The sequence below is a fragment of the Halichoerus grypus genome, chromosome 13 (assembly GCF_964656455.1).
Source record: "Halichoerus grypus chromosome 13, mHalGry1.hap1.1, whole genome shotgun sequence".
NCBI lineage: Eukaryota > Metazoa > Chordata > Mammalia > Carnivora > Phocidae > Halichoerus > Halichoerus grypus.
In genome coordinates this window covers 49474109-49493306 of record NC_135724.1, presented here as the reverse complement: position 1 = coordinate 49493306, position 19198 = coordinate 49474109, and the positions used below count along the sequence as shown (strand labels likewise).

The 19198-nt window shown below is 39.2% G+C and overlaps 1 protein-coding gene and 1 pseudogene across 1 annotated transcript in view; both read left to right on the top strand.

Annotated features, from left to right (window-relative positions):
• COLEC12 (collectin subfamily member 12) overlaps positions 1-19198 on the top strand; it is a 186442-nt gene that overhangs the window by 53307 nt on the left and 113937 nt on the right. The window lies entirely within an intron of this gene.
• Positions 13269-15158, top strand: LOC118529238 (RNA-binding protein PNO1-like; annotated as a pseudogene).

Sequence of the window (19198 nt, the reverse complement as noted above, 5' to 3'; positions counted from 1 at the left end):
ATGGCCCAGCAATTCCACTCCTAGATATGAAATGAAAACATGTTCACATAAAACTTGCACACAAATGTATATGGTAGCATTATTCACAGTAGCCAAAAAGTAGAAAGAACTCAAACGTTATCAACTGATAAATGGGTAAATAAAATGTAGTATAATCCATAAAATGGAATATTATTCAGTCATTAAAAGGAAATAGTGGTACATGCTTCACTGTAGATGAACCTTGAACATATTACACTCAACAAAAGAAATCCTACACAAAGTGACCCTATTTATATGAAATGTCAGAACAGGCAAATCTATAGCAACAAGTGGTTGCTAGGAGCATGGGGGGCAAGGAGCTGGAGGACTGCTGGTGGGTATTTGGTTTCTTTCTGGAGTGATGAAAATGTTCTCAAATTGCTTATAATGATAGTTGCACAACTCTGAAATATACTAAAAACCATTGAACACTCGAAATGAGTGAATCATATGGAATGTGAATATATCTCAACCAAGCTGTTATGTTAAAAAAAAAAAAAAAAGTGAAATGTCAGCCCATCCCTATCAGAAATTTCACAAAGGTGAATAATTGGCATTCGAATGAATAAGAGCTTCTGTTACAATATAGACAACATCTGCACATTAAAAGGAGCAAGGCTGAGAAAAGGTAGCTTTAACCTAGGGGAAACTGATCATGTTTATTCCAAGGTGCTCTGAAACCCACGCTGCCTGGAACCTGCTCATGCACCCTTGGTGCCACTTTGAAAGAACAAGTGCATGTTCGCGCACTCTCTGGCACGCATTCCCCAGTGTTCTGCTCTCCCTGTGAAAATTATTGGCCTCGTCAGGTTTGATTCCTTTATTCTATGTTCCCCTCCGAGTGCAAACACCATGTGGGAAAAACATTTTCAACTGGAAGAAACCAACTGTGAATGTTGTAAGAAGAGGGCAACGAGTCCGATTTGACCTCTGTTTTAAAGTAATACGTAAGAAAAAGTATCTTAGTGAGTAAAAATAGCTTAAATGGACAAAGTGAAAAACAAAACATAACAAATCAAGGAGGAAGTATTTTCCGAGACGGAGAAAAGCACTGTGTGTGTCCCCCTCTGGCAGATCTTGTGTACAGCTTGGAGAACTGCCATTGCTGTGGGTATGAGACCCAGTAAGATGATTTCAGCATATTGTTTCTGACAACTTGAAATTTCTTGCTTTAAAGGCAGTGTGGAAATATCATGTGTCTATCTTGTTTATATAGAGATACATAATTTTTCAAATAAAAGTTGTTTTCACATTGGAGAAGGATCATTTTCTTGTTTTTCATACCTATACTTATATTTTAGCCTTTTCTTTCTCTGCTCTATCCCATCTCCTGCTTCCCCCAACCAAACCAAACCAAACCAAACAACAATGCAAAGAAACAACCAAAAAAATATTGTTCCAGAAAAAGTTGAGAGTGTCAGGACTGCAAGCCACTTCTGGGAATATCATGCCTCAAAAATAATTAATTTCATATCAAGACTACTACTGATGCTTTATGTTTATACTGCAGTGTAAATATGGGCTCATGGTTTCTATCTGCATGGCTTTGTTATTATTATTTTTTTTAATATTTTCTATCTCTTTGTTGAAGTTCTCATTAAGTTCTTCCACTCTTCTCTCCAGCCTGGTGAGCATCTTTACGATCATAACTTTAAAGTCTTTATCAGGCATATTGCTTATCTCTATTTCACTTAGTTCATTTTCTGAGGTTTTGTCTTATTCTTTGTTTTGGAGCATATTCCTCTGTCTCCCCATTTTGTTTGACTTTCTGTGTTTGTATGATTTAGGCAGGATAGCTACTTCTACAGTTGAAGAAATGGTCTTGTGTATGGTTATCCTTTAGGTAGACATTGTGTACTTGGTGAATTTGACTGGCTGGCTGGAGCTGTGGCTAGTGTGGGCTGGGGGTCGGTGGGGCACACTGTGTTGAGGCTGCCCTTGTGGGATGGCTGGAGCTGAAGTGGATGTGGGCCAGGGCAGTCCTGAGGCTCTTTGCACAGAGGGTGCTCTAAAAGGACAGCTGAAGCTGAAGTGGGAACATGGCTTTATTAGCTGTGCACATGGCATATTGTTTCAATTATGTCAGCATTTTCACCCGCCACACCTTGCACTGGACCAGCTCTTAGCTAAGGAGTCTAGACTTTACCCCAGTGATCTCCAAAGTGCAGTATAAACATGTTTGCTTGATTTTTATCAGAAAAAAGAAAAAGTCATTTAAACTGTAATACTATTTAATATGGACATAGTGGGTATATATAATTTATAAGTAAAATACATATACTGAAGGACACTTTTTCATTACTTAGTTTCTAATAAGGATGTTTGAGCCAAAGTTTGGAGAGCACTCTCCTTTCTTCTTTGCTTTCTCTAACCCTGTTCATGTGCTCCAGCCTCATGCTTCTTTTCCATTGGTTTCTCTTCTCACCCTGCACCATTAGGCTAAGGGAACACAGGCACATATTTGGAGCCAAGAGTACTGCAGGGTTCACGAACAGACACACATTCCCATGAAAACCTGAGGACAGCCACACTTCCAGAGCCAACTATTCTTAACCACCATTTCAATAGAAGGCCCAAGAGGATATTTAAATAAAAGGAGTGGTTTTATTTTACAAACCAGAAGACTTGAAGGTGAGATACAAGCTAATTGAGTTTCTTCCAGGTTTGACCTGTGGTTTCTTTCAGCCATGAAAAATTGATGCAGCATCCATTTTTCCAGATTTGGAAATTTTGATCAATAATTTAACTCTAATCTGAAGATACTTATAGTCAGTTAAATACTCATCAAGTACATATTTTATTTAGATACTATAGGAAAAATTAGAGAAATATTTGTTCTTGAAGAGTTTACACAGTAGTTGGAAAGAGAATATGCACATACAGAATACGTATTTTTCATATACTGAATATATATTCCATGTTAACACACATATAGAAAATTAGTGAATACTCAAGATTGTAGATGAGACAGCCTTGGCTCATCAGTAAAAAGAGATGACTCTCTTCCTAGCAGGTGACTGGACCAAATGAACTCTTGCAGTGACTTCTAGCTTTCCAAGAGATGGCCTAGGATTTTATGGAGGAGCTAGCAGTAAAAGTCCTAGGAGTTTGGAAAAAACATAAGTCACTCTGGACCAGAGTGCTTGGAGAAAGTTTCACAAGCAAGATGAGACTTAAACTCACATTGGAGAAGCAAGATATGCAAAGAACAAAGGGTAGGAATACACAAAACTTAGTAAGTAAGTCTTCCTTACTGAGGGGGACTACATGCTGGAGCCATACATTGGCATGGGTTTTTTACTCTGTCCTGCCAGGCTGTTATTTGCCCAAGGTCATGGCAGCCAAGTGCCAGAGGCAAGCTTCCTGGCTCTGCTCCTATCCACTATGCCAGTGACCTGTCCTAAGTGGGACAGGAAGGTTGTTGCAGATCAGCTTAGAAAGTCTGGTTGCTATCACATAGTGGAAGGCATACTGCAATCTCTGTTTTAGGAGCATTAGCTCAGTTGCAGTGTATAAAATGGACGAAAAGAAAGGAAAGATTGGAATCAGGAACACTTGTAAGGTGATCTGTTGCTATTACCTCGTTTGCGGTAGGCAGGGTGAGGTGTGACGGTAAGGTTCCCAAGTAGAAATAAGCACAAAGAATTGAATCCACATCCACTGAGCCTAGGAGAGAAGTCAGGGCTACAGATTAAGATTCAGATGTGCTCTCTGTAGACATCATAATAGAAGACTTGAATGTATAATCCATCTCTGTAGGAAATATTGTGGTGATGGAAAATCACTGAGCCAGTATGAATATGGAGGAGAGGAAATGCCAGCCAACATTTCACACTTGGTAACCTCTTCCTCCCTCTCTGCATCATTCTCTGACTGACTCCTTATACATCCCCAGCACTGAGGAGTACAACACTGGCACACAGGCTAGAACCCCTGTGTGTAACACTTCCCATTTCCTAATGATGGTTATCAGAGGCAATATTTCTTACTAGATTCTAGACCTTCATTTTAAGAGAAAGAAGTGGTAACAGAAATCAGAATGATAATGTTGGAAGAGATTTTAGACATTTAACCACTAATAGCTCAAGACTCAATTTAAGCATTACATTTCTCTGCCCCTTTACTGCCTCTTCCCCACCTCCCCCAGATTTGGGTGTCCCCTCTTTGGTGCTCCAGTACTACTCATTCCATTCTTTTATTAGGACATTCATTGTATTGAGTAGTAATGTTTGTTACACTTGTCTGTTCTGTAGACTCTGTACAACTTGAGGGGAGAGATTTTTGTCTTGTTCATCTTTATCCCCAGTACCTGATACAAAGTATATGTTCAATAAGTGTTTGTAGATTAACTGTCCTTCCAACCCCCTAATATATTTTCTTCTTCTTACAAATCTGGATAAGAAGCATCCCTAGTTTTCAAATGTATTGACTGAAAGAAATTCCTTTTCTGAATCTGATAAGATTTTTATTTATTTATTTATTTATTTATTTATTTGACAAAGAGACAGCGAGAGAGGGAATGCAAGCAGGGGGAGTGGGAGAGGGAGAAGCAGGCTTCCTGCCGAGTAGGGAGCCCAATGCAGGGCTCCTGATCCGAAGGCAGACACTTATTGACTGAGCCACCCAGGTGCCCCCAGGATAAGATTTTTAAACATTTGACCAATTATATAGATCAAGAGACAGTATTAGTTTCCTGATAAGTTGGTATAGCTACAACTACACAAAGAAAAATATTCTTAGTTGTCCCAAAGTTGAGTTTTTATTGGTGCACATTCACTGGCAAAAGGAAAATATGAACTTGAAGTAGACTAGCACCAGTTTGGTTAGTGTAGGCTTGTAGACAGTGCCTTCCTATGTCCATTCTCATGATGCCTTAAACTATAGTCTATACCCTGTAGAGAACAAGGACCGTGTCTGCTTTTTGTTCACCATTATATACCCACTATCATATAGTGTGATGAATTCTTCCACATGAACACTGAATGATTAAGTCCATTGTTTCCTAAAGTCTGGTCCTTCAAAATAGTCTCCAAAGGTGGTCTTTGAAAAAATGCCCTTCAATCATATCAGTGCAGGAAAAGTTGCATAGCTTAGCCTTCTGCAGAGACGTACAATGTGCATAAGTATGTTAAACTATGCATAGCACTTTAATGTATAACACTCTACAGCCCCATTGTAGAGCCTGTTTGACTTGATCTAACCCAGTATTTCCTAGAATCATCTGTAATTGTGAGTACTTTAGCCTTTCCAAGATTCAGGTATCTGATACATACGAAGGGGATGATAAAATTCTATGGTGTGTAACTCAAAGAAATGTTGGAAGAATCCAATGCATTAACATATTGAAATTGCTTTTATGTAAAATTCTATTTAAATGTGAGGTATTAGTACCATTTCCTAATCATTATTACTGCGTGTGCTATTCTCCAAATAGATGATATGTGTATTATATCTCAATAAATGTTGGTAGGTAGGTAGGTAGAGTGATAAAATTGGAAAAATGAAAAAGAATTCATACTTCTGGGGACCATGAGGTTTAGAAAATTTGAGTTGTTGTGGCTACTAGGGTCTGACTCTTCTCTGTGCTCTGGGTTTTCTCTCCCTTGCTAGCCTAATTACCTCTTTCCATTCATTTGCTTATTCATTCATTCATTTATACAACAAATACTATCAAGCTCTGAAGATGAGCTACCATTTTGGTTGGTATAGGTATATGGAAAGTGCATACAAAGGAATCAAAAAATCTCTTAAGTTCATGATTTTGGGGAAAAGGCAGACATGGAAACAAATATAAAACAGTGAAGAATGTGCCATTGTGGAAGGACATAGAAAGAATCCTGAGGTGCAGTTGATTTCTCAGAGCAAGGACCCCATCAGAGGAAGGTAGAGAAGTTTGAGTTGAGTCTGGAAAAAGTTTCCCCGATAGACGAGGCATGTTAAGGGCAGCCAGTTCCTATTCAAAATTATAATTCCTGCTTCCTTTATTTGTGATTCTTTCCTGCCATCTCCTGCTTTAACTTCCCATAATCATGGCCTCGCCCCCGAACTTCAGGTCTGTTCTTTTATTCTTTCTGTGACTATTCAGAGAGATTCAATGAAAGCTTGTAGAAGAGGGGTGCTTGGGATTTCATGGAATGAGAATTTTGGACCTTCCATTGTATCTCTTCTTTTTCTCAATAAAGCGCAGCTCAACTTGATGTGTAAATTTTTGAAGTATTGAAAGTTAAAATGACACGTGTTCACTTAAGATTTTAATATGTTTAAAAATAATAAATAGTTGGCAGAAATATTGAGTATATTAGAATTCAGAATGAATTTTGGCTCCATGATAAAGTACCACTTTATATGTGAGGCTAAGCTATCAACTTAGAAGAAAAGAGTGAGGAGAAGTAAATTATTAATTCATTTGTCAGCCGGGGTTGTAAGAGAATGAGGTTTATGCTGGCCCTCTGACTTTACAACATCTGAAATCACTCATGTCCACTTTCTTAAATCCAGCAGTATCTTTATGGCCAAATTAATTTCTTTTTTTACATTTATTTAAGAATATGGCTTTTACATTACAATCTAGCACATATGTCATCTTACCCCTTTTATAATTCTTTTGAAAAGTTAAACTCAGAATACATCCAAGAGTTCAAAGCTGAATTATAATCGACTATATACATGTAACATATGTATGTAGACTATAAATCTCTAAAAAGTATATTTCTTCAGAAATATGTGTGTTCTGGGATGACAGGTCAAAGTTTCAAATTCTACTTTCCTTACCCTATTTTATTAATTGCTAGAGAAATATTAGAGATTTATTTTTTACCCACTTTTATAGCTCAAACAGTCCATTAAATGAATTAATAGATGCAAAAGAGCTTAGGAAAGTGCCTGGCATCTGGTAGGGGCTCAGTAAATGCAAGCTCTTGTCATTCCTATGATTTCTCCAAAGACTTTTCTTTTGACTCACATGCTGTGACATGAAGTATCACCATCTGGGTTGACTCAAGCCACTTACCCGAATCAGAATAAAACTTTTAGCCCTGGAGTCGTTTCCTGTCCTTTCTAATTGTGCATAGGAATATACTAAAGAGAGAGAACTCCACCAGCTATCAACTGAGCAAATGACTGCGAGTTCCTCATTCCATGTGCGTGCACATGCACACCAATGCAGTGAAAACCAACTTGAGAGTATGAGAGAAAAGAGACTACGGAAATAGACTTTAAAAAAAAAATTCAGTTTAAGTGGAGAGTCATGGGACAGGTCAAAATGGGCAGGGGAAAGAATTTTAGAGAAATGAAAATGCGGTGCAGGTGGCCACCCTGAAGCTAATTTAACTTGGGTCATCTCTGATCTCTTCCAGCTGTGAGCACGTGCATGTGGCTCAGTGGCCCAGATGTTCTTTCTCGGTCTTTATGTTGCACAGCCTATAAAATTTAAACAGGATTGGAATTTAATTCTAGGCCTTTCAGAGTCCAATCATCAATATTTAATGGAGCTGTTCTCTGAAAATATAGAGTCCTGCTAAGAAAGGCCCCGGTTTGGACCAAGGCAGCCTCCTATAATTTCTGTAATTTCTCCTCAGTGACGGCTGCCTTCCTTCCTTCACTGCCCCACCCCTCTCCAATTTTATGCTTCTCAGAGAATTGCTCCTCACCTCTGAAGCTCCCAGGTCATGTAAATGTGTGCTTGTTTCTAGGTATGAGCTAGAGATCTCTGAAAAACACAAGTACTGTGCTACTTTTTACAGTGCAATCAATTAATTGAAGATATTTAATGAGCATGCCTTAGGTATTTCAACATCGGTGGTTCAGTCAGCCATGTGAGGAATACAGATGAAACAACGAAGCATGGACCTTGGCCTCAGGAAACATGCAGTCTGGTTGTGGAGGAAAGATGAACACATGTAAGTTCATCAAAGAACAGTACAAAATTCTTCTCTAGCTGTTCAGAGCAAAACAACATGCTTCCTTGCGAGAGCTACCTCTGGTTGTGACTTGATTCAGGTGACTCCTAGGTTGGCAGTCAGGCCTGAAAATCCCAGCTGAACACAGAGGAGATCTGTGTCATGTACCAAACTACATTTACAGTGGAAGGCCCCAAATCTAAATTCCTGAAAGCCACCCTGTCTTTTTCCCTTTGTTACCTGCAAAATAAATCCCTTTTCTCTAGCTAGTCCCCTGGCAGAGCAGGGCCTGTTTGACCAACATTTTCATCACTAAGTAGGCATCTGTCATGCAGTCCAGTACGTTGACCAAGAAGCAATGTTACGACAAAGAGTTGGTGGCTAGCTGGAGCTCGTTTCGTAGCAATAGTCTGGCTGACATCCTATGCACATTAGTCACAGATTCTGTCTTAAATTCTCTCCAGAGACAACACAGACACATGGAAGACCAAAGGGGAAAGGTGAACAGTTACTAAGAATATCTGATGGCCAGAAACACAGTCAGAGTCTTTTTTGGATATTCACTATGAGTAGAGGATGAGGAGTCTAGATTTCAGTCCAAATTTCTGTTGTGTATTATCAGAAACAAGAGTGCAAAGTTCCAGGAAATTCTTTAGCCTGACCCATCAAAATAATAGCCGTTATATTTTGACACTTTTTGCATTTGGAAAACAAATGAATGTCTTCAACTTATGTGTAGAAGCTTATTCAGTATAATGCAATATTCAGATTTTAGATATCCAGAAGGATTTTTTATCAAGCAGGCAAAATTCTGAATGCTTTGTCTACCTCTGGATATTCAGGAAAAGGTATGTATAAAAAGAGACTTCAAATATATGTGAGACCTACATATCTATGAATTTAACTTCTCATCCTTTCTTTATTAGAAATTCAGCTTGGGGTGCCTGGGTGGCTCAGTCCTTAAGCGTCTGCCTTCGGCTCAGGTCATGATCCCGGGGTACTGGGATCGAGCCCCGCATCGGGCTCCCTGCTCCGCGGGAAGCCTGCTTCTCCCTCTCCCACTCCCCCTGCTTGTGTTCCTTCTCTCGCTGTGTCTCTCTCTGTCAAATAAATAAATAAATAAAAATCTTAAAAAAAAAAAAAAAGAAATTACATTTAGTGAATGTTAATAGAGTGTTTATTCATCATGTGCAAAAGAGTTTGCTAGGTGCTAAAATCTTTAAGAAACTCAGAATTCAACTAGGGAAGTATAAGTGAAGAGAATTATAATATCAGGAATAAGTACTAAATAAACACCCAAAAGCTGCTAGTCAGGATCAGGGAAGTGAGTGAGATAAGAAACAAAAAGAGGGGACTCATGTTCTAAGCTAAGCTGACGGTATGAGCACTGGCCTGGAGCAGGGGCCATGTAGAGCACTTCTGTGAATGGCAAGTGTTTGGGCTCAAGTGGGAGATGTGGGGATGGCCAGGATGGGAGATGAAGCAGGAAAAGATCAGATCAGTGGGGTGCAGTGAAGGTGATGTTAGCATTAAAACCCATCTGAAGGTGTCTGTAAGGAAAAGGTAGCCATTGTGTGATTGTAGAAGAGAGTAAGCTTCAAATAGGAGCTTTGAGAAGATAATTTTGATGGCAGTTTGAGTAGGGAAGTGATGAGAGAGAAGGTATTTGACACAGGAGTTTGATTTTGACAATCCATTGCATCACACTTGGCAGCAGGTGGTGGCAGCCTGAGCTGATCAGGACAGTGACAAAGACCTGTCCTGAGGAGGAGTGGCCAGGAGAGGCCTTGTGGAGGAAGAATGGGCCAGATGGGGCTGCTCAGACAATATAGAAGCGTAGACACCAAGCTAGATCTGGTGCAAGGCTGATTATAAAAGCAAGACAGCTCCAATTACGGAGATTTGTCATGAAAATACCATGTACCCCATGTATCTTTCTGAGTCATTATCAGCTGTTATTGGTTTATATCTTTTAAAATATCTGCAATTTTAAACACCGTGTATCTTCTTTTATTTCTTGCATTTTCATATAATGCTTTGAACCACTTTTCAGTTGTTGGCATAATCTTTCACAGTTCTGCATATATTCTAATAATTCCTATTCCTTTTTCTTAGCCAATGAGAAGGGCTTAATGATTTATGGACAATATTTTAGTAGTGTTATATTATTAGTAATAATGATGATGGCTTCATATAGTTTGTGTAATGACTCCATCTTGGGGTGTGAGTTTGACTTTTGTGGTAGGTTTTGCAGGGTACTTAACCTTCCTTCTTCTCTTTCTCTCATAATTGTATTTAGAAGATTACCACCTGCCACAGGCAGATCTCTCCTCCAGCCTTTTAATAAACAGGGCAGACCTGGATTCAGGAGGGGATGATCAGAGCAGACCTCTAAAGCCTTCTGTTGTCTTCTGTAAGTAGTGACTCCTAGAGCTGATTGGCTTCTGGGCTGAGCAATAACCTGACTTCAGGGCCTCCTGGGGATGCCAGAATCTTGCAAGAAACCAGTTGTTAGTTACCACAGGAGTCTCAGAAAAAACTGGTAGCAGCACGCCAATAAGCTTCAGACTGTATTAGATTTCTTGAGCCCATACCAGTCCTGCCTTCAACGAAGCCCCAAGCATCCTTGGTTGATATAGGAAACCAAGGGACAGCCTTTCTTTCTTTCTTTCTTTCTTTCTTTCTTTCTTTCTTTCTTTCTTTCTTTCTTTCTCTTTCTTTCTTTCCTTCTTTCTCCATTTTTTAAAATTAAGTTCAACTAATTAACATATAATGTATTATTGGTTTCTGAGGTAGAGGTCTGTGATTCATCAGTCTTATATAACACCCACTGCTCATTACATCATATTCTCTCCTTAATGTCCATCACTCAGTTACCCCATCTCCCCATCCCCCAACCCCCCAGCAACACTTGGTTTATTTCCTATGATTAAGAGTCTCTTATGGTTTGGATAAGGGACAGCCTTTCTAAAATGCTGAATTTTCAAGTACAAGGAAGTAGGTGCTTTCCCTGAGGGAGTAGCAAAATGAACAGTGAGTATGTGGTCATTTAAATGATATGACCTGGTCCTTTTTTCCCTTATAGAAAAAAAAAAAGCAAGTTGACTTAAAGAAATGCTACTTTTTATTTTCAGCCTCCTATTGATGTGATTCAGCATGTTAATATTTGTTTAAAGGACTATCAGAAGTAAACATTCAATCTAGGAATGACATAGTGGAGTTACGTGGAACTGACATTAAATTTGAGCATGATCTGAGTACAGTCAGTTCTGCTATCGTTCAACATATTGCCTTTCTAAAAACCCCCGCACTGTGCAAAATCATGTAATAAAAACCACAGGCTAATGGGAAAAGTGGGGTAAGGGGCATGGGTCACAACACTCAAAGACCTTACCACTGACATATTTTAAAAAAAGATAAGGTTCTATAAAAAGGTTAGCACAGTTTTATACATGTTAAAGAAACACATGTTAAGAAAAATATAAATACAACAGTAAGCATGGCACTTTCTGTTGAAGAATTTGCTTGAGGAGGTAGATAATGGAAGGGTTGTAGCTTGTGAGTTTTTGTGAAGGGGTGGAAGGAGGTTTATCTGATATCAGATGGAAAGTTCTAACACCAGATATGGACGGGTGTGGCTCTCAACACACAGTGAACTGAGGTAGCTGGGAGGTGTTTAAAGTGTGTGTGTGTGTGTGTGTGTGTGTATGCGCACACACATTTTGTGTATTCCAGAATGGCTCAGTTCAGCTGGATGAAGTTTTCTGCATTCACTTAGTGTTTGTCACAGAAGAAATTGTGTATTAGCAAAAAAGTGAAATTCATGTAATGCTCAGATTGTTTTCTAATATATCAAATGGTTTGGAAAGAGTTTGTATTTTCAAAGTAGCAATATAGCAGAACTGGCTGTAATTTTACCCCTTAGCTTTTCTATAAGGACACTGAGACCCAGCCAAGCTAAATGAGGTTTTGTAGCCAGATTAGAAGTTGAAACCAGGCTCCCTTTGTAGTAGGAATGTCCACATACTCTGTTGCTTCTTTTGTTGTATTTTATAAACTCTTGCTGCTATTATTTTTATTGCCAGTGATAACATTATTTTAGTACTGGCTTTAATGTAGGTGCCAGCACTTAACACAATATCTGGAACTGAATAAGTATTTGTTAGTAAATGAATGAATAAATTAATTAGGTTAGTGAATGGACATAGTCAAGTCCAGGTTCACTGTGGAAATATTTCCAGACCTGAGGGTAGAGGGACAAATCGAGAAGATACATGTTTAGAGTTAAGGATGGCAGTACTCATCTACTCTTCAAGGTTTCTCGGATTGGTTTGGATTTTAGTAAAATGACTAGGAGTATAGGCTTGTGACCGACCATAGGCAAGTTATTTAACCTCCCTAGACAGTACTGGTATCTACCTCCTTGGGTTTCTGTAATAGTTAGATAAGATCATATATATAAACTCATAGTACACGGCAATGGTTCAGTAAGTGTTAGCAATTAGCAATTATCAACATCATCATCATCATCATCACCACTACTACTGCTGTTGCTGCTGCTTTTCTAGCATACCCCTGTTGGAAGGACCAAGGACCAGTGAATGTGAGAGAAGGAGCCCTGGTACTTTGCGGCCTGGTTTTCCCAACTACTTACGGGCGATCTCCAACCCAGATATGCAGTAGGATGTCAAACTCAACACGTCCAAAGTCAGACTCATTAGCTTGCTCCCTGTGTGCTCCTCCTCATGAGTTCCCCCTTTCATCGATTTACCCAAGCTAGACACCTCAGTGGCCCTTTGCTCTCTCCTCCCTCCTCCACATTCCATGGGTCATTCATTCATTCAATTATGATTTTTTGAACACCAACTCTGTGTCAGGCCTCCAAAGTGCCTCAAGAAATAAACATGAATAAGGCATGATTCTTGTCCTAAAGAATCTTCAGTATGTTATGAGATGAGATGCAAAGTAGGAAGTGCCCGATCCAAATCCTACAGGGTACGCCAGTCAAGATAAAATGTGTTGACCAGCTGTAAGAGGCCACATGATCTGATCATGGTTCCTATGTGTTGCCACCCACTTAAATACAAAGTGGACAGCCGTTTACGTGCAAAGATGATGAAGAGTATAATCATGGGATCATTCTATATTTTTAAAATTTTGGCCCTTTGGGTTAACAAAACATATTTGTTTTGTCAGGAACACTAGGTTTATTACTCATTCTCCATTTTGGGTCCTAAAAACATTCTTTCATATGACAATGACTATACAGTAAAAGTTTTCCCTCTTTTTCAGAATATTCAGTTCTTTAGTTGGATTTGTGTCTGTTTGATAATTGTTTTTCGTGGTGATATGGAGGTAGGTTCAAAATAATTTAAAGTTGACTATTTAAACTTTTTTTTTTTTTTAAAGATTTTATTTATTCATTTGAGACAGAGAGATACAGAGAGAGAGAGAGCATGAGCAGGGGAGAGGCAGAGGGCGAGGGAGAAGCAGGCTCCCCACCGAGCCAGGAGCCAGGAGCCAGGAGGCAGGAGGCAGGAAGCAGGAGCCAGGAGCCAGGAGCCAGGAGCCAGGAGGCAGGAGCCAGGAGCCAGGAGCCAGGAGGCAGGAGGCAGGAGCCGGGAACCAGACGTGGGGCTCAATCCCAGGACCCTGGGATCATGACCTGAGCCGAAGGCAGATGCTTAACAATCTGAGCCACCCAGGCGCCCCTTTAAACATTTTTTTTAATTTAAAGAAGTTTTAAATTTAAATTTAAAAAAATTTAAATTTCTACTTTTTATAAAATACTTGATTGGATTAATGAATTTAGCTTAGTCCATTCATACTCATATTCTTAGCAGTTTTGCCTGTACAAATAAAACCTAAGAGATTTTCAATTCACTGTTTCAAATGCAACATATAAGTGAAAGGGAACATTATCTTTCAAATGTGCTATAAATAATACATTCATTAGTAAATAATTAGGTAATTAGGAAAGAGCTCTGGAAAAATACAAGTTTTCAAAATAGGGATAATTAGGGACGCCTGGGTGGCTCAGTTGGTTAAGCGACTGCCTTCGGCTCAGGTCATGATCCTGGAGTCCCGGGATCGAGTCCCGCATCAGGCTCCCTGCTCGGCAGGGAGTCTGCTTCTCCCTCTGACCCTCCTCCCTCTCATGCTCTCTGTCTCTCATTCTCTCTCTCTCAAATAAATAAATAAAATCTTTAAAAAAAAAAAAAAATAGGGATAATTAATAAGCAGAGTTATCTAGGTCCAGAGTCTGTAGTTCTCCAAAGGATTTATTTATTGAGCAACTTCATGTGCCAGGCCCCGTTCTGGGAGCTGGGGATACAGCAAGTGAGCAAACCAGAGCCAGCCCTGAGGCAGTTCCCATTCTACTGGGAGAGACAGAAAATAAATTAACAAACAATAAACCTGTAATGCCAGGCAGTGATAAGAGCTGTGAATTAAAATAAGAGCAGTAAGGGCCAGAAGCACATGGGGGCTGTAGGTTCCTGGGGAGGGAAGCACAGAGCACTGGGCCTCCAGGCTAGGACGGCTTCACCCAGCTCACCAGCCGGGGCGGCCGGTGGGTGGGGAAAAAGGCAGGCTGAGCAGCCGTCCGCAGTCAGGGGATGTGGGGACATGGGCTGCATGGACACAGCGGAGGCTCGGCCAGCGAAGCCCATTTTGCCACCCCCCACTGGCCGTGGATTCCTGGGCCAGAAAGAAGAAACAAGGAAGATCCCTGTTCCAACTAATAGCCACATGCCATTAAAAGATAACTGGATGAAAAGAGTTACTCCCATCTCCCATCGTAGAACATTTGGGACTTCAGGTACCCTGTTCCTTAAAATCGAGGAATGTAGAAATCGGGACCTGTAAAGAAACCAAGGATGTTCGTGCTCTGACAGAAGCAGCTGATTTTGTGAAAGCCTTTCTTCTTGGGTTTCCAGTGGAGGATGCACTTGCCCTCATTAGGTTGGAGGACCTCTTTCTAGAGTCTTTTGGAATTACAGACGTGAAGCCCATAAAGGGAGACCACCTGTCCCGGGCAATAGGAAGAATCCCTGGCGAAGGAGGAAAAATCAAAATCACCAGAGAGAATCTGACACAGACATGGATAGTTTTGACTGATGTGAAAGTTCACAATCTTGGCTCTTTCTGAAACATCAGGATGGCAAGAACTGCCATTTACAACCTCATCCTGGGAAATCCTCCATCAAAGCTTTATGGCGGTATTCGAGCCGTGGTTAGCAGAACAGCAGATCAATTCTGATTTCAAATCAGAGACATTTTACCTTGAGACTCTAGAGAAAAAGACATTGCCCTCCACACATGGTCACCAGAAACCATGTAAAGAATTTTTCAATTTAAGCCTCCATCGCTTCTTCCGTTCTCAGCCAGAAGCATCAACAGAAAGGAAAGGTTTGATAGTATTCACACTCAGCAACTTTGAGGAGAATTTCCATATCTAAATTTAGTGCCATTATTATACTTACACATTAATTATAATTTATCACTTCATTTTTTTTAAGTAGGCTCCACGCCCAGTGTGGGGCTTAAGCTCCTGACCCTGAGATCAGGGGTTGCATAGTCTACTGGTTGAGCCAGTCAGGCGCCCCTCACATCATTTTAAATAAAAGATTTGCATAGTTTATAATTCTCTTATCGAAGTGAAACTTCTTGTTTAAACAGACCTTTATGAATTTATAAATTTATTTATACATGTATAACTTTTTATAAATTTATAAGCATGTCTTGTCTATGGAGTGTAGTTAAAAGAATCATCTCACCAAAAAAATAAAAAAATAGCAAGTAAAGGGTGCTAGATTAGATAGATGGGGTGGTAGGGGATCTCCCGATTTGGTTGTTCACTGAGATTTCGTTATTCACATAGGCCTGGAATTAGACGTTCAGTTCAACGTTGGCCACCACACAGCCCTACCTTCCCTTTCACTCTGGTGCAGATTCTCTGCTAGCCGGTGTTGGCAATGAATTGAATAAGAAAATACCTTTGTTTGTTTGCGTTGTTTACTATCAAATCAGCCCAGTATAGATGCTGTCTGGTGTGGTGCACATTGATCTAACAGTAGTTTAACTGCTTTGAAATCTGCATCCTTACTAGTGGGGAAACTAAATGCTTTCATTAAGAAAACACAAACACACAAAGCAGATGGTTAACTAACAGCGTCTTGATGTGAGCAAATTTTTAGTCTCAAATTCTACGGCTTCACAATCTCAGAGGGATTTTCCTTCTTACTGTTAAGGAAAAATCACTCCCCACTGCATTTTAAAGAATTAAAAGTCACACGTGTGTGTTAAGAATATTCACTTTGGCCTGTTAAAAAAAATTATGATTGCCCCCCAAAAAGGGGCTTTTATGACCTTTTACATTTTTAAAGTAAAGCCTTCCATCTGTTAAAAAATATCTTTAAGAAAATTCCTTTACTGTATTTGTGTTTCCTAGTAAATGTTATATTCATTCCTTAGAAAATTTGCTTGGGGGCAAGTTCATTTTGGCCTGATGTAATTTAATCCAAAGGGAGAAAAACATTAAGTTAATGAAATCTTAATGGAAAGCCATTATATTTATATATAGTTTAGTGTCTTAATTACTATTCTCCCAAATTATATTGGCTTATAATTTTTAACTTAAGTCTGAAAAAAAGATAGTTTTTAGTTACCTAATTAAATGCAATGCTGATTCATTTGGGGAATAATACTTTATTTAAAGTAATTTCTTTTAAATGAGCTCCGACAGACATGTGTCTATATATATCAATTGGATATAATTTCTAATCAATCGCTTTTTTAGCCATAATAACAGATAGCTGAGCAATTATGGCATGTGTTCTGACCATTTGGTCAGTTACCCACTGAGTAGCTTGAAGATCTGATTTCTGTATTCTCTGAAAATGAGAGATACCACAGAATCATATGAAAATCAGTCTTTTTTTGCCATCATTTAACTTGATCTGGAGAGATATAAAAAGTATAAATTTGTTCGCTTAGGTTTTTTATAATTTTATTTTTGAAATTCAAGACAAGATTTCTGATAATTTTTTAAAGTTTCCTGGTGTAAAGTTTGCAACCCACATATCCAGTAAAGGACTAAGATCCAAACTACACAAGGAACTCATCCAACTCAATAGCAAAAAAACAACGCAATTAAAAATATTTTTCTCCCATTCCATAGTTTCCTTTTCATTTTGTTGATGATTTCCTTTGCTGTGCAGAAGCTTTTTAGTTTGATGTAGTTCCACTTACTCATTTTTACTTGCCTTTGCTTTTGGTGTCAAATCCAAAAAAATCATTGCTAAGACCAATGTCAATGAGTTTACACCCTAAGTTTTCTTCTAGGGGTCTTATGGTTTCAGGTCTTATGTTCAAGTCTTTAATGCAATTTGAGTATATTTTTGTAAATGGTATAAGATAGGGGTTCAGTTTCATTCTTTTGCATGTGGCTATCCAGGTTTTCCCAATGCCATTTATTGAAGACGCTATTCTTTTCCATTCGTGTATTCTTGGCTCCTTTATCATAAATTGACCATATAATCGTGGGTCTATTTCTAGGCTCTCTATTGAGTTACACTGATCAGTGTGGCTGTTTTTATGCCAATACCATACAATTTTGATTACTATGGCTTCATAACATAGTTTGAAATCAAAGAGCATGATGCCTCCAGCTTTGTTCTTTCTCAAGATTGCTTTGGCTATTCAGGGTCTTTTGTGGTTCCATACAGATTTTAGTATTGCTTGCTCTGTTTCTGTGAAAATGCCATTGGAACTTTGATGGGGATTGCATTGACTCTGTAGATTGCTTTGGGTAGTATGGACATTTTAACATTCTTTCAATCCATGAACACAGAATATCTTTCCATTTATTGGTGTCATCTTCAGTTTTTCATTAATGTCTTATAATTTTCAGTGTACAGCTCTTTCACTTCCTTGGTTAGATTTATTCCTAGGTTGTTTTATTCTTTTTGATGCGGTTTTAAGTGGGATTGTTTTCTTAATTTTTTTCCGATAGTTCATTGTTAATGCATAGAAATGCAGTGATTTTTTATATTGATTTTGTATCCTGCAGCTTCTAAATCTGTTGATTATTTCTAACCATTTTAGGTGTAGTCTTTAGGGTTTCCTATCTATGGTATCATTGCATCTGCAAAAAGAGACAATTTTACTTCTCTCTTTACAATTTGGTTGTGTTTTTGAAAGGTTCTTTTAGTTTCATCTGTCTCCTCATCACTGTCTCATCTTAAGTTGAACATAAACTCTACAGGAGCAAAGACTTTCTCTGTTTTAATCCAGCACATAGAACAAGGCATAACCCATGGCAGACATTTAGTCAATATTTATTGGGGAAATGTCATTAAGTAGGACCTCCATGAGGGGAAATAACAGTTTGTGTAGAGTTGTCCATTTTTTAAAAAAGATTTTATTTATTTATTCATGAGAGACAGAAAGAGGGAGGCAGAGGCAGAGGGAGAAGCAGACTCCCCGCAGAGCAGGGAGCCCAATGCGGGACTCGATCCCAGGACCCTGGGATCACGACCCGAGCCGAAGGCAGACACTTAACCGACTGAGCCACCCAGTGCGCAGAATTGTGCATTTTTAAAAGATGACAATTTAACACAAATGACAGCTTTGAAGGGGGGAAAGAATGCCTCCCCAAAGACAGAGAGGAGAGTGGAATCCAGGAAGGACATCCCACCTGCCCATGAATGTGGTGGGATGGGCTTGGCCTCTCCTTCATTTGGGATAATGCCAAGGATGTGATAGATGCCCAATAAATGTTTGTTGCATTAATTATTTAACTAGTTAATGGACTTATCGTCAGTTATGTTCAGTGTACATTTGAGGGTTGGTTATGAGCTGTGCCAATCACTGGGCAGATTAAAGGTGAATAAGAAAAGGTCTTTTTCCTCTAGAAATTAGTGGTTACATAGATAAGCCTCAATCTTTTTAGTCCAGACATAGAATTTCACTTTTCTCCCAAGAGCACTGCATCCCTGAGTCACTCCCCAGGGATCTTCTGAAGAAGACTTTAAAGGGCTCAGACTGTGGGGATCACCCAAGGACAGTTCTGTCCGCAGGGGCAAGATGTAGAACTCTTCCACCTGTGTGTACTGGATGACCAGCAATTCTTGCTGCTTTATCAGTTTTTTTTTTAAAGATTTTTTTATTTATTTATTTTAGAGAGAGAGAGTGAGAAAGAGCATGAGAAGGGAGACGGTCAGAGGGTGAAGCAGCCTCCCCATTGAGACTCCCCGGGACTCCAGGATCATGACCTG